This window comes from Pinus tabuliformis, chromosome 6 (genome assembly GCF_031772625.1).
Source record: "Pinus tabuliformis cultivar Carrire ecotype Pingquan chromosome 6, CPIR1, whole genome shotgun sequence".
Taxonomy (NCBI): Eukaryota; Viridiplantae; Streptophyta; class Pinopsida; order Pinales; family Pinaceae; genus Pinus; species Pinus tabuliformis.
This window is the reverse complement of record NC_142292.1, coordinates 923,850,258-923,863,004: the sequence shown is the minus strand read 5'-3', so window position 1 is coordinate 923,863,004 and position 12,747 is coordinate 923,850,258. Positions and strand designations below refer to the sequence as shown.

General features: G+C 36.5%; 3 pseudogenes; 1 reads left to right on the top strand and 2 right to left on the bottom strand.

Moving 5' to 3' along the window:
* The first annotated feature begins 4,647 nt into the window (after window positions 1–4,647).
* Window positions 4,648–12,183, top strand: LOC149261950 (large ribosomal subunit protein uL3 pseudogene; annotated as a pseudogene).
* Window positions 5,630–8,879, bottom strand: LOC149261951 (tlg2p-like protein a pseudogene; annotated as a pseudogene).
* On the bottom strand, window positions 6,514–7,932 carry LOC149261952 (uncharacterized; annotated as a pseudogene).
* Window positions 12,184–12,747: the final 564 nt, after the last annotated feature.

Sequence of the window (12,747 nt, the reverse complement as noted above, 5' to 3'; positions counted from 1 at the left end):
ATGCAAAAGTAACCTTTCCCTTATTGTAAAAATCATGAACTCAAAATTATCTTTCCAATAGATTTAACCATATATCTATGTCGTCTACATCTATTTGTCCTTCAAATATAGAAATGTAAAATTTTACATGTACCTTGAAAGGAGTGGTGCCTCCAGAGTGGTTATCGAATGAATAGGTGTTGCATGTGGGCATCCGCTGAAGGATTTGCGGAAAGTTTTCCATCATCATGTTCCTTTGCCACTCGAGGGCTTCTTCGAGGAATATTTTGAAGGGATCTCCTAATCCCTCATTTTTCTTTTCTTTCTCCATGGGAGGCCGTCGGGGTTTGTGAGGTCTGCCTTTGCAAAGGTTCAACTAGTTCGAGCCCTAACTCCTTATATGCCTACCTCGTTGGGGACATGAAAAGAAAAACAAAGAAAGAGAAAAACGCTCTGATATGGACCTTACACAATCACTAAGGTTGTAGGAAAAAATTATTTTGAGCTCAACATTTCACCATTCCTTGCCTTGCACCTAGTGTTTAATGTGGACTGCCTTCAAGCATACTTTCCACCATTAATGGACACATCAAACATTGTAGAATAACTCACACGAATAGAGATATAACTAGACTGCATGGCACAATCATAACTAATTAGATCATGTACATGCATATTAGTACCACTCGCCAATAGAATATCCAACCGTATTAGGTTGTCAAAGTTTCCCAACTCTTGCACCAAGGCAAGTGGCTCACTAGGGACCATATTCAATAGAAGTTTCCCCATCTCATGGAGGCACTCAATGCAATGGGGACCATTTCTTCCTAAGGACTGAGGACTGATCTAGGTGGATATTGGTGGCCACCCACCTATTTCACTTGGACACCCACCATTGTTTCTTTCAGTTTCCTTAATTGTAGCACAATTTACTATTTTTGGTAGTTTTTCGGGTCGTAAACTTTTGGAACATTTTGAGGCCTTAAATGACATTTTTTGGAAAACAATAAGGCCCTAGTAAAAATTTTAGTTCTCTAATTTCTAATGAGATATCGTGCGCATCAAATGGAGATCGTATGCCAAAGTTATGACCCTGGGAACTTGATGTACCAATTTACCCCAACGGGGCCCACAATTGTAGCGCTTCATCTCCTAGGGTTAAGTTTTTGGATGTTTATGGTTTTTCATTGTTTCTCCATAGTAAATATGCATTCAATCCTAATTGTAAAACAATTCAGAGGCATGTAATCACCACATCTCTTCTCAAAGATAAGCTACCATCATCCCAACTAGTTTATTTCCATTTTGTATGTAAGCATCTTTTAGTTCTTTGATGTTAATGAAATGAAGATTTATTTCTGCTACATCTATGTGTTTATGTTTATATTTGTATTCCATTTTTCTTTTGCACAAGTCTAGATCAAGTTATTACTCATGAATTGGGGAATTGAAAGCCCAATCATAGAATGTATTCCTTTGTTGCCATGCAAGTGCTTACACTATTACAATTTGGTGGTAATATTCTTGTTTGGAACTGAGAAGGTTTCTTTGAAAGCTTTGGTTTCCAAACCAGAGTTGTACTTGTGGGGCTTCTTATTTTCCAACCTCCAATTATACCATATTAAGAGGTTTGATTAGTTTACATAGTTAGGGAGTTTTCACTAGTACAAAATGAGAGATTAGTGACTATGCAACTAAAAAACTTAGTCACCACAATTATTTCAAGTGAATTACTACTAAATTTCACCAATTTTAAGTGACCAAACTAAAAATGACTAATTTAGTCTAGGGATAAAATATATGACTAGATATAAAATGACTCAACTAAAAACGACTAACTTAAATGACTAACTTAGTCTAGGACTAAAATATATGACTAGATAATAACTGACAAAATTAAAAATGATTAATGCTTTACTTGTAAGGATACAATATCATATTTGTACTTGTTCATGTTGGATTTGATATATCTATGGCATAGTAAACACTATTAAGCTTCACATGGGTACATGAATGCATGAAATACCTTGATATTTAAACTCTTTAATTATAATTGTGAAAAGGGTTGACAAATTTGCATCATGGTCAAATTTTGTTCTTGATACATTTATCTGTTACATTTTTTTAACACATTTGACATTTTAAACACACCCTTATGCAAATCAATGCATGGGAACGTGAAATGACTTGGTTCATAAGGCTAATAATTCACTATTTTTAAGATTGTCTTGGCAATTTACTTGCTTGCATATTTGTAGATGTGTGATCACTTTCTAATTTGAAATGACACATTCTAACACACATAACAAGATAGTGATTGAAGCTCAATAATGCCACTATTGGTGTACTCTGCACACAATTCTTAAATATTTGACATTGACATATGGAATTTATTTTTGTTTAGGGGTGCTTTAAATTTTACATTGATCTCTAGTCTTAATGGAAATTTGTTCTAAATACATAGTGGTTAATGTGCTCACACACTAATGGTATTGCTCATGGTTCATTAGTTGTAATTACACACTTTGGAATGTTACAAATACATCATTTGGGTCACAATTCTACGGTTACAAACTACCCAACTATAAATGGTGATAAATTGATGATAAATGGATGACATTTGAATGTTACAAATGTGTAAGTGGTCCACATTCAACTTTATTGTCTTCATTTTTCCTTAATATCAATGACAAGTTTGAATATTTACTTTATTTATTATCGCAAACACATAACTCTTTGTCATCCCAAACATAGCTATCACTATTGGTGTACGATCTCTTAATTGTGGAATGGTATCTTAATGGTGATAAAGAACTCTCAATCGCCAATGCTCATGAATACGATGAATGAATGATCTAATTCCTTGCTTATATGGACACAATTTATGATTCATTTTCTATTTTTACTGTGCCATTATATATATGCTTCACTAGCATCTCATGTTATATGGTTAATTGAGCAAGTTTTATCTTTCATTTTGTTGCATGAATAAGCATAGTTGTCTAATTAAAATCATTCAAAAATTGTTCATGATTCATGGTTTGTTTGACTATTCGCACACTTATCCCTGCCCTTTTACTTTGAGAGTGAGTACTGTCAAATCACTAGTCTTCATTAAGGAACTTCCCTTCATTACTCAATGACCTAACTTAGATCGATCTTTAAGGATTACCCCCCTGACATGGATATCCTTCAATGTAGTCTATAGAGTGAGAGAAGGCCACCAAGGTGACATTGGGTGGCTTGCTTGAGAGTTTCCTCTTAGGCATTTTGGGGGATTTAAGACATTTTTTTTCTATGAGAGTGTTTGAGTGCCGACACAACTTAGAAAACTATTACAAGAAAATTAGTTTCCCTTATCGCCATCACCTAAACTACCTCCAATAAAATCATGTGCTTTTAATAATATCTAATTTTGATAAATAGTTAATTCAATAAAATTAAAAAAAAATATAAGCTTATTATTATTATTGTTAATTTTTGTATATGGCAGAATCTACAACTATAGTGAGCTTCTACTTACATGATAGGGAATGATTCTATCCACTACCAAATTCACCTCCAAGTGTACCCACATTGCCTCACACATGGCACATTGAGCTAATCGAAGTTTAAACCAATAACATCATAAGGAATTCCTTAAAAAACCATTCTATTATCAACTGATCTACACGATGGAGAAAATTAAACCTCACTTTTAATATTAAAAAATATAGCCATTTTAGTTTATTTGAAAATCAATTTTAAGAATGTAAAATAAAGTTTAATTTGAAAAGTGTTAAGAAAAATAAAATTTAGTGTGTGAAATGTTATGAAAATCATTTATTATAATCCACGGGCGGGATTTGTGGAAGTTGGCTCAAATAAAATTCATTTGCAAGTGAGAGGAGTATAAATAAATATTTCACTAAGGTGTGAATCTAGCAGTTGGTATAACTCACTCACTTGTCTGGAATTGTGTGAGAGAGAAGAAAGGTGAGAGAGACAAAACAGGGAATGGTAAGGGAGGCCAAAAGCAGTAAGAAGGCGCATGTACAGTCTGAGGGTAGGGTTTGAAAGTACAATTTTCCGGTAAGTGTGCACCTTAAAACCCTTTCTTGATCTGAAAGAAACAATTTATTAGAGCTGAAATCTCTATGCGAGAATATGGATGCCGAGGGCCTCAAGGAATTCTTGGTCAATTCCCACAATGAGCTCAAGGTTATCCATAAAGAAACCCCTGCGGCACTGAGATGTGACATGGACCTGACCATGATGATTCTATATACCCTGAAGGGATTTCAGGGTTTTAATGTGTCATGGTTTTAGCTATTACTTGAGAATGACATAGTTATTTTCCTAGCACACTTGGCTGTCCAAATGAAATTCAAACCTGGTGATTGAATATACCACACTTTACAAAAATATTGCAAATTAAAAAATTGTTTTGAAAAATTTATGTATGGCAGGAATTAATGGCATACAGTGAAAAATAGGAAAGTCAGAATCTTAAAGACTATGAGGGATTGACTTACTACATTAATATTATTTTATTTTTTCTAACCGATAAATATCGAAAAATATTAAACAAACGATTTATTTATGGTGGTTAATGTTGGGGATCGACTTCGTGTTAGGGACTTTGGGGGTATACAAGAGGAAGCATGAGGGGGAGTTGCAACTGAAGAGATGAGTCACAGGAACTTTGAGCATCCCAGGCATGGCTCTTTAGGATTTCTCCCTTGCAAGAGCACACGTAGACATAGAATAAAAGTGAAGTCATTTGCCACTGATAATCCATTGAAGCCCTGCAAGATGGCATCCTTTTTGGGATACAAGTATGTTATGACCCACTTCGCCAAAGAGGCCAAGAAGCCCAGATCCAAGCTTCATAAGAAGGAAACATGTGAGGTTGTGACGGTAATCAAGACCTTGCCAATGGTGATCGTGGGCATTGTCACTTATATCAAGACACCCAGAGGGCTTCAGACCCTTAACACAGTGTGGGCTCATCACCTTAGCAAGGAGGTGCGAAGGCGGTTTTATAAGGTATGCTCCATGAAACCTTGTTGTGAATTCTGCTGATGACTGGATTTTACATGTTATTATCGTCTTGGACCATTTTGTAGGTACTCATTTGAGTTTTCCTAATGCTATGGAGCTCAATTCTGGGTATAATTTAGATTTGACTTATTTTAAGTTGTTATGTATCTTACCATGATGGAGATCAGGTTTTGGATGTACAATATGTGAACTGGAATTATTTACAATGTGTTACTGATTTGAGTGTTTGGCCACGTGATCTATAATACATTTTTCTATGATGTATGTTATTTATTTTTAAGTAAAGTCAATATATTGGCCAGTTACGTTGAAAAGTTTAAAAATTATTGTCTAATAAGAATGGAATTATGTTGCATCCCAGCGCTTTGCTAGCTCAAATCAAGGAAATCAATCTTTGTTTTTTGTGCAATAAATTAATTCCTAGATTTTTTTTATGCATTATGATAAGATATGACATACAATACATGGTTTCTGCACACTCTGTGTAACATAAGTTGTACAATTTCAATAGCCATAGGTAGAGAAATAATTACTCAGTGGTGCTTAGCACCAGCTTTTTACGAACTGGGAAAAAGGCTAGAAATCCAAGCTTGAATGTTTCCTCAAATCAAGTGAATATTTCTATGATAATAAGCACAAAAATCATGAAAATGCATGAATATGAGTTTTGTTGCACACATAATCATTCCTCCTTCCTTTTGTGTTCTCTCAGCCTTCTATAAATGTTTAACACCCTAATCAACGCGATCCAATAGTTCCTTGATCAATGACAAGAGAAGAAAGTTCCTTCGTAATTTCCTGTAGCTCATTTACTGAATCTACAATTTGAAGAATTTCCCTCTCCCTTTCAGTTGTCAATGCTTCACTTTTCTTCATCTTGGCTAGATGTTTTTTGTTGAAACCTGAGTCTATGCCTATGTCAAATCCATCGGGTCCCTTCTACGAAACACAAAAGTCATTACAATAAGATGCAGCTTGGTGCCTGAATAAATTTGAAGTAACAATTTCTTTTCCACAAAAAATTTCAAACTAAATATGCATCTTGATTCATAACAAGAAGAAGAAATTAACACCACACATCTTGTAACTATTGTAAGAACTATAAATAAGCCTCCTATTGTTTTGGAAATTCCATGGAAAGTGACTAAAGATTAGTGGAAAATCTTTGGCAATGTAGAGACGAAAGAAAATGCCAAATATATGGTCCCGGCCCATGTTTATCATTAAAATCAAAACTGAAAAATTTAGATTAAACATCTTCTTGTTGTCATGGATTATGTGCTCTTAGTTACATGACAAGAACATGTATTAATCTTATATATTTAGGAGTTTCAAGCTGAAGATGCCATTAAAGTCTAAATATTTGTGCGGTAAAATTCTTGAAGGATCTCACTTAATATTGAGATATGCCCATTTTTAATCATCAAATCCTCCTCCATATTTCCTATTGTTTTTTGGTATGCTTCAACCTTTGCATTTAACCTTATGACTTCAAAACCAAGTCACTCTCCTTCTTCTGGTATTATCCCTATCTTTTGAAAGCTTGCCTAGATCCTCTTTTAGGACTTCTATTTGTTTTAAACATCTCTGCAAGTCACCTTCTAAACCACTTATTATTTCATCCTTTCTTCCCAACTGAGATTCCAAATCTGCCACCTTATGGTTTGCAGTGCCAAGCAGATGTTGCATCCTTTTGATTTCAGCCTTGGAAAGCTCTCGATTCTTCAGAAGCATTGTAAAATCTTCTTGTAGCTGCTCCACTTCAAGAACTCTTGAACCAAGTTTTTCTCTCACAAGTGTGGTAATCAAAGTTTGGGCTTTAAGCTCATCTTGCAGTTCACTCAACTCCCAATATTGGTCCTCCAACTGTCGAGCTGAATCTTTCCTCCCAATCACTTTTTGTCCAAGGGCTTCATTGCAAGCAAGTAGGGTGATTTCTTTCAAAATACCCTTTACCATATTGACACTGTCCTTGAAAAGATAAGCTTTTTTTTCCAACATCTGCACATTCATCTCATGTTCATTAACCACTATAGCATTAGTTTTATTTTGTTCATTGACCAGTCCAGCATTACTTTTATATTTCAAGGTTTCCAGTAGCTTAGAACAGAGCAGCCTATTTTCATCAAACAGTAACAATGACCGAGTCTGCTTCTCATCAAGCCAAGCACATAGCTCTTGGACTAACTTCATTAAACCATGCAAGCCATTGCCAATACTATTCTCTCTTCTGCTTCTGAGTCTAGACCCTTGGAGGCCATCAGTATTCTTCTCCTTTCTTAAACGTTCATGATAACTTTGAGTGCTCTTACAGTCGGCTAGTTTATCCTTGCAGAGAGCATGTTCATCTGCACTACCACTCACCCTAATCATTTCCTTTTGTTGAAGCTCGGCTGCCATGTGTTCATTAATATCGCCCTTTAGCCCAGAATTCCATAATGGTCTGTTTATAGCCCTTTCATGATCTTTCAACAACCATTGAAGCCTTGAAGATGATTTATTTAAACCATAACTTTCCCTTTCTTCATCATAACATCTTTTGATTGACTGTAGAGTATCATCTGCTTTCTCGGTTCCTATTTCTGATTCTTTCAAAGCCTGTCTTAGTTGTGCAATTTCATTGACAGAGTCCTTTAATTTTATGTTGAGCCTATCCTTGTAATGCTCAGACTCTGTCAGCTGACTTTTTAAATTGGCTTCCTTGTTTTTCATATCTAAAACTTCTCTTTGCAAAGCAACATTCTGCTCTGCAAGATCCCTGATTCTGTCCCTCAATCGCCTTTCACCGAACTTGATCTTCTCTTGCTTATTTTACCTCCTATCCAACTCTTTCTGTAAACTTGACTGCAATCCATCCTTCTCTTTCTGAATCAACATAAAAGCTTCATTCACAACATATCTTTCAGTCATTCGACTTCTGATTTCACAGGATAAATCAAGAGCCAAATTCTTTTCTCCTCCAACAACGTCTTCACCTTTTGTTGCAGTGTCTCTACAGCAACAATCATAGATTCTGCCCTATTACAACCCATTTCTCCCTTTCCACCACCTGCACCATCATATGATGTTTTTGTTAATTCCATCTCCTCCGACAACAACGACTGAGCTAGTTCCTCTGCTGCTCTTGCTTTCTTTTCCAACTCTTCTCCATCAATAAATGTATGTGGAGCAACATTTTCATATAAGGCTTCAACCCACATGGTTTTAAGCTTTTGCCTATCATCCTCTTCCTCTTTATTTCAGACTAAATATTCATCGTGAATCATAACAGGAAGAAGAAAGTAGCACCACACATCTTGTAATTGTTGTAAGCACTATAAATAAGCCTTTTGTTGTTTGCAAAATTCCTTGGAAAGTGACTAAATATCAGTGTAAGATCTCTCGACATTCTTTTGAACACTTGCATCTTTAGACTGATCATGTCTAGAAAGTTGTTGTAACATTTTCTCACTTTGTCTCCACAGGTCAGTTATCTCTTGGGTTAGTTCTTCAATTGCATGTTGATATGTAATGGTGTCTATAAACATAGGCATCAAGGCTTTAGCATAAGTCTTCACCAATGTATAAATTTTGTTGCGTACCCATTATATATTACTTGTTATCTCCTATGATATATCCACCCATGCAGGAGGTAGACCAATTGTTACAGCCTCGTCCCTATACATATCAATGTCGTCCTTGCTCAGTCAAGCATACCCACGGTGATGCATCAAGGGGGAATTTGAAAATTCAATAACAGGGTCGCTTTCGCCTTGCTCAGAATTTGATGGCTTTGAAAATGAAGTTGACGGTTTTCTCACATCACGCAAAGAAAACCTATGCTTCTTGAACAATAAAGTTCAATTGCGAGTGGCCATTTCTACTAAAGGTTTACAAATTTCTATAATTCCCAACAGATTCCTATACCTAACTATCAATCCATGAAAGAAAACTAGAATTTGAAAGTTCTATCAGTGAAAGAACTATCCATATAATATTCAAACATCAAAATCGTGCAAATTTAGACAAAGATATATGCTTGTGCAACCAATTTTCACCCAAAAATGATCAAATTGTTTGGGATGAAATACCCATTTTTTTTTAGTAGAAAAAACAAAACACTCTTGCATATTCGAATGTTTTACATATTTGATTGGTCTTTAACCAGGGTGACAACACTTCTTACTAATGTCCATTGAAGCAGGCAACAAAGATCTTTAGTGCTAGAAAAAATATATCGTGCCTCACAAAGAGGCATACATTTCAAAGACTAACAATGACAATAGAATAGAGACAGAGAAACAGAGGAGTGGTTGCAACTCTTGCAAAATCCTAATGGTGAAAAGAAAATAGCAGGGGTCAGAGTTTATAGCTCAAACATTCCTTGTCTATAGATCTCTCCACTTTGAAAGAACTCAAAGAACATATGCCCAGGAAGCATGGGCACCCCACGTTTGGAAAGAAGGTATGCTTTAGAGTTTTTCTCATGATAGATATGTTGAAAAGAGACCTCTATGACGGTAGACCTTAGCTCTGAGATCATTTATTCCCAGTGACAAAGTGAGGGGACATCTAGAGTATCTTGGCCTTTAATCCATTGGATCACCAAGAAGGAATCTCATATAACCATAAAAAATTCTAAGTCCAACCATTCAGTGCATTGGAGGGCACCCCATAATGGTAGTAGTTGAGCCTAACAGTTATCCCCAACACCAGCGGACCAATAGAATTTGTAGTGGATAGAGGGATCCAATTTAAGACACCACAACCATAGTTGTCGTCCGAGGAAGCACTATCAAAGAAGCGGATTGGGAATCTGTCATCCAAATCAACAAATGAAATGGATCTGGATGGGGCTCTAGGGTACTAGGGTCCAACTTCCATGAAAAGAGTCATGATCCAGAGGGAGGCGAACATAGTGTCGGAAGGAAAGCCTTCAAATATAAGTGTATTTCTAGATAACTAAATGCCCCACAAGACATAAAGGGGGACAAATATATAAGCAATATCTTGGAGAGAGCAGGACTCAAAAAAAGCAAGGATGAAATGTTAGAATGGATATTGATACTAAGGAGGAGAGGGACCATAGTCTAGATGGAAACAACAAAGGGAAAATGCAGGAATAGATGGAGACATTCCTTGGAATCCAACTGGCAAAGAGAACATCTACCAAGCCCTACAAACCCTTTTCTAGCAGTTGATCCCAAGTGAGGATGTGATTATATAAGACCAACCAGGAGAAGTATTTGATTTTTAAAGGGATTTCCCATAGCCAAAATTTGTAGGTCCAGCCCACTAGAGGAAGAGGGGGGATGTTGCAGGAAATATACTCATGCACATCCTTGGAAGAAATCTGCCCATTTAGAATTCTTCCACCCCAAACAAGTTTATCAGGGTGCATATTGAATGAAATGCTAGCTTGAGTGAGAATATTGCGGAAAGATTCACATTTAATGGCCAAGGCATCTTGAATGCCTAATTGTCAATCATGAGGCCAAACCGGAGCACGTTAAGGGAAGGGAATGCCTAATCTAAGACTGGCCAGATTATGGAAACCCAGCTAGATGAGAGTGTGAATGAAGGGGACCAATAATATGTGGTGACGGGACATACCTTTAATGGCATCCTTGCCAATAAGAATTTGTTGTCCATAACCCACCAACCACAGGATATTGTTGCAGAGCCACGGGATAGCATGTATGAAACTATGCCAGATATATGATGCATTGGGATTCATTGGTGCGCCTGCCCGCACCCATTCCTCCAGGCCCTAAAAGTAGATTTATTTAATGAATAGAATGGTCTTCCAAATACCCCTTTCCATGAAATCCTTCCACCAATTCATGGTTAAGAGGGTGATATTGAATCTTATGAGATCCAAGATGCCCCAACTGCCCAACTTAACATGCGTGGAGATTGTGCTAAGAGCCACAAGGTTAAGCTTTTTTCATTGGGCATGCACTAGACCACCTAAATTTAGCAACAATGAAGTTGAGTTTATGAATAATGGTCTAAGGAATATAAAAGAAATGCATCTAGAAAATAGGAAGGCCTTGCAACACCGCCTTGGTCATGATGACCATGCCCCACAGAAACAACCATTTATGGTCCCATCGAGTGAGCATCTTCTTGAATTTGCATACAATACATTCCCAGTCAAATATATTATCATGCAATAAACTATACAATCAACTCCATGTTTACCAAATGAATGGTGCCTTTTTGGCTTTAGCAATTTGAGATTTTGGGTTGTTTTTCTAAAATGCGATGCATTTTTATATTGCCAAAGAAAATGGTGTTTCCATACACCAAAAACACTCCTTACAAACAAAAGGGATCATTTCTTGACTAGATAAGGTGGGTATGATACAAATACTGGTACAGGGATAACAATAAGGCTTTAACTAAATACGCCAAGAAATATGATTCCGAGGAGGGTAAGAAGGAGATCAACGCGGAGCTCGAGAAAATGAAGAAGTACGCAACCGTCATTAGTGTTCTTTCTCACACCTAGATTAAGAAGATGAAAGGATTGAAATAGAAGAAGGCACACCTGATGGGAATACAAGTTAATGGGAGAAAATTGCTTAGAAAGTAGAGTATGTGTATAACTTCTTTGAGAAACAACTTCCTATTGATTTTCTTTTCCGAAAAGATGAAACATTTGATGTTATTGGTGTCACAAAGGCTAAGGGTTATGAAGGTGTTGTAACCAGGTGGGGTGTTACAAGATTGCCCCGAAAAACTCACAGGGGTTTGCGTAAGGTAGCTTGTATTGGTGCTTGGCATCAAGCTAGGGTTTCCTTTATTGTTTCCAGGGCTGGTCAGAATGGTTACCATCATCATACTGAGATGAATAAGAAGATCAACAAGATTGGTATGGAAGATCAGGAATCCCACAAGGCAATGACTGAATTCGATAGGACTGAGAAGGATATAACACCAAAGGGCGGTTTTCCTTATTATGGTGTGGTAAAAGATGATTACATCATTATCAAAGGATGTTGTATGCACACCAAGAAGAGGGTGGTTACTTTGTGGTAGTCATTATTGAAATAGACTTCTCATACCACCTTGAAGGAAATCAAGTTGAAGTTCATTGACACATCCTCTAAGTTTGGGCATGGGCAATTCCAGACAACCCAGAAAAAGGCCAAGATTTTTGGCAAATTGAAGGATTAGGTAATTAATACTAGTTGTGGATGTTTCATCCATGCTTGCATATATATTTTTTGCACGTGAGGTTAACTTCAAGGATTAATTTGAATATTGATTTGCAATCCTCTATTAATCCTCTATTATTTTTGGGAGGCATTTAAAAAAAAAGATATATAGTCTAGTCACACCGTGTGAACATGACATTAATAAGTTTCTATGAAAGTCACTTTGTTAACCTCCCCTTGGCAGAGCCTTCAAGAGAAAACTATTGTTCATATCCTTCGTCTTCTTTGCAGAATTCCGTGTTACTAAGTTCCTGACCCCCAAAATCAGAGTAGAGTATGGGGGTATGTACTCTACTTCTTACCAATTCAATGTCTCATACTACTTATGAACTTTTCTTTCTAGTCATTGCAACTACTCCTCTCCTCCCCCTCCTCTGCATCCTGTTGGAAATAATACTGAGAGGGGGGTGAATTAGTATTATCTGATCAATAATTTTTCTTTTCTCAAACAGATTTGTATACACTACTTTTGTAAAGTGAACTAGCGTGTACACACAACTATGATTAGAGAAACCAACGTACA